Consider the following 3,663-nt stretch of genomic DNA (forward strand, 5'->3'; position numbering starts at 1 on the left):
CACCCGACCCAGGTAGCCGCTGCCTGCAAAACGCATTACGACCAACAAAACGTCCGCAAAGGGGAATCAAACGACGTCGCAAATGCTCAACATAAAATAGAGAGCGCGCCGCTGAGCAGGGCGGGGCGAGGCGGGCACCTCGATCAAATGGATACACCAAAGACCTGTTGCTCAGGAAGGAATTCAGCGACGGATTAAGTTCGGCAGACAGGCAGGCAGGCAGCGGGGGAGGGCGCGGAGCGGCGTGGCCCACATCCAGTCGCCTATGGCGCCCGACTAGTTTATGTCCCCCCATTCTTTGCCTTCTCCCGCGGCCACCCTGTGATGGCCCTGAACCGACCCGACCCGACCCACCAGACCTGCGGTCGTCACCGTCTTTATATTCTCATGGCACCTCCATGCAGCCGCCGCGGACCACGACGACGCATGATGCGCCCCTGCAAGATATGTGGCAGACAGAGGAACACCCGGGAACACCCCAAGACGCGTCAGCAGCACGCCACCTCGACGCCACCACCCATTCTGCGCGCGGCGGGTGCCTAATGAATGAACCATGTGACACATGCGGTGGCCTCCGCCGGCGGGACTTGGGTACACTCGCGACCGCGGGAGACAACGCCCGCCCGAGATGAACCCCGCCACGCCCCGCCGCGCCCCACCCCGCCTTGCCCACCGCCAGCCCCGTCACGCCCTTGCTCCTGCGACCTTACAGGAGAGGTGGGGCAGGCGCGGCTGGCCGCTCGACGTATAACGTTTCAAGGGAATTGTCCAATTTGGTTTAGCGCTTGAGCCGGTGGCTGGCGTGGTGCGGTGCGGCGTGGCTGCGCGGGGAAGTTGGGCGTTGCCAGGGCAACGGGGCGAGGTATGGGGGGCCGGGGGAGGAGAAGGAGGGGGAGGAGGAGCATGGCGTCCTGTCCACCGTCGTCGTGCCTCCAGGGGCTCAAGGGCACGGCGGGGGCACGGCGAGGGCACGCCGCGGCCCGGTGCACATTCCGCAGGGATCATCATAACACTGCCGGAGCACACGGCCCGCCCCGCGCCGAGCCCTCCTCGGGGACCCCGAGGCCCGCGGCCCGCCCGCGGCTTTGGCCGCAGGTAGGCCTCGGCAGCGGGGGCCCCAGGGGGGGACGCATGAGGGGGACCTGTACGGGGGGCCGCGGGGGGCCTCGGCGGTATCATCCCATTCGATTAACGACCTGGCGGGCTGTCCCAGGGCTGTCCCAGGGCTGTCCCAGGGCTGTCCTCCCGGGCTGGGTCAATAACACTGCGCCCCGGGCGCCCCTCGCGCAGGTCAGCGCGAGGCTCCAAGCAGCACCTTTACATCCATGCCCTAACGACTTTCGCGCCTTTATGCCCACATGAACGTGCCAAGGGCACCAAAGAAAGGGGTGTGTCGAATTTTAATTTCTTTCGCAACGCCCTGAATGACGCCTGCTACGCCCTATTTTGGGGCTGGGCGCAGTGGGGTTGTGCGGGCGGCCGCAATGTGGGCGAGGGGCACCGCCAGGTGGCCGCCAGGTGGCCACTCCCGGCTGCCCCAGCCCGCAATGTGATCACAGCCGAACCACTCTCATGGCGGCCGATCAAAGGCCAGCGGCGGCGTGACAGTGTCAGGCTGGGGCGCCGCGGGGGCTGATTGTGCCACCCCCCACCCCCTCCCTCCGAGCACCGCAACGCCAAATAGGCCGGCTAAAGGCGAAATGCATTAGCACCGCACAATGCGGCGAGCAGGCGTTGGCCAACATCTAAAGGCTTCCTAGAAGCTCGGAGGGGGAGGTACATTTAGAAAGCAAGGGTAAACACACTGTAAAAAATCAGCCTTGGATACGGAGCCTGTCACGGCGTTCGGTACCTCACTTTTGGGAGTGATTTTCGAAAGTGGTTCGGAGATTTGCCGTACATGGCCACCATATCAACGATTTTTACATGGGCTAGCATAGGGAAGGGGGTACGGAACGCTGTAACAGACTCCGTACTCAAGACGAAGACCTTGGGATCAAAATTAGCAGGACTTTTTCCGTACTTTTCCGTACCCTGGCTCCGTGCCCACGTTTTTTTCTTTTTACATGGGCTCTTATGGGAAGAGGGTACGAAACCCAAGGTACGGAGACGCCGTAGGTTAAGTAAACGACATATTTCCGTATGGGCGACCGTGATTATTTTTTACAGTGCAGAGGGGATGGTACAGCGATTTTCTCCGCCGTTGTTCCATGGACATCAAATGATCTTTGGAGCTAAGTTTACGAGAGATGCATACAATTTTGCGTACTCGCGCACAAATTACGTGTGCAGGAACACAGCCCTTGTACGTACTGCAGTTGCGCAGCTTTGCCGCAAGGGAAATGAGCGTAAAGGTAAAGGTGGGGTCCAATAAAGCGGGCGAGTATGCCTCGCCTACTCTCGTAACATCATTGCCTCGCGAAGCGAACGCGCGTGTGAGCGGCCACATTTTCGCCACCGCCACTATATACTTCAGAGCACTCGGCCCGGCCAGCAAAGAGGATCCGGAGGGCCCGGGCCGGACCGAGTGGAGCACCCACCGTGGGCCGCTTGGGCCCCCTACGCCGAGCTCGGTGAACATGAAACTGTGTAAGGGCGTAAAAGGCTCGGTATAATCGCATCCCTGAGGGACCCTGCGTCCTGCCTGCGCCACACCTGCCGTGTGCGGCGGGGTGGCGTTCGGCCCCGGGCGCCACCCCACGCCCCGCCCCGCCCCACCATTGCGCCACGCCGCGCCACGCCCCGGCCACGCCCCGGTGCTGTGCTGTGCTGCCGGACCTCGGACGCTAGCTCTCCCCAAACGAGGGCAAAACGTGTCAAGGACGTGACCCTCCCGCCTCCCGCACTTCCCCCTCCCCAACCCCCTTCCACACGCACAGCAGTGCCGAGGTCCCCAACCTGGGCTAGGTGGGTAGCAGGGCGTCGGGTGACCTCCCATCATCTTATCTGGTATTAGCATCCGATTGTGTTTCATGGGGCGTGGTTGGGCCGCGGTGCAGGGAGGGATAATCAGCTTTACTGTTATCACTTCCGCCGATCGCCGTCCTCTGCGTGCGCCGCTTCAGCCGGAGCAGAAGCAGCCGCAGCCACGCGCAATTTTTGTTTCCCTGGAGATTGGCTAGAGGAAATGGTGTCACATTAAATTCCCGCATTATATGTTTTTATGTTATACCGTTTTACCAAAAACGTTGGGCGTTGTGAGTCAGATGTGCTGCCACATTGCACGTCCTTGAGTATATGGAGGAGAGAGGGGATTAAAGATCGTACGCCACCCATGGAAGCCAACGAGCGCATGAAATACTAAGAGTAGAAAATTCTGCTCCATCACGAAGACGCGATTTTTGATTCCATAAAAACGTCTCCTGCCCTGCCTGTTGGTAGACCAGGTATTTGGACTTGACTTTGTCTTCCAACGAGAATGTTCGACGAATTCTTAAGGATTTTCCTCATATTCACGAAAGAGGAACATCCTGCGAAGCAGGAAAGATTCATCATGCAGTCCACTTCTGCGTTATTCATAGCAGGTCAGCTGGCATCACGGCGAGTTTGTGCGATGCAGAGTATTATTGTCCGGCAGGCAGGTGTCAACGTCACGTCAGGTCGAGAAAAATGTAGGCAGTGGAAATGCGAGGTCATAGAAAACCTAGGTCAGACGAACGGTTT

This window comes from Frankliniella occidentalis, unplaced genomic scaffold (genome assembly GCF_000697945.3).
Source record: "Frankliniella occidentalis isolate FOCC.00 unplaced genomic scaffold, Focc_3.1 Scaffold143, whole genome shotgun sequence".
NCBI lineage: Eukaryota > Metazoa > Arthropoda > Insecta > Thysanoptera > Thripidae > Frankliniella > Frankliniella occidentalis.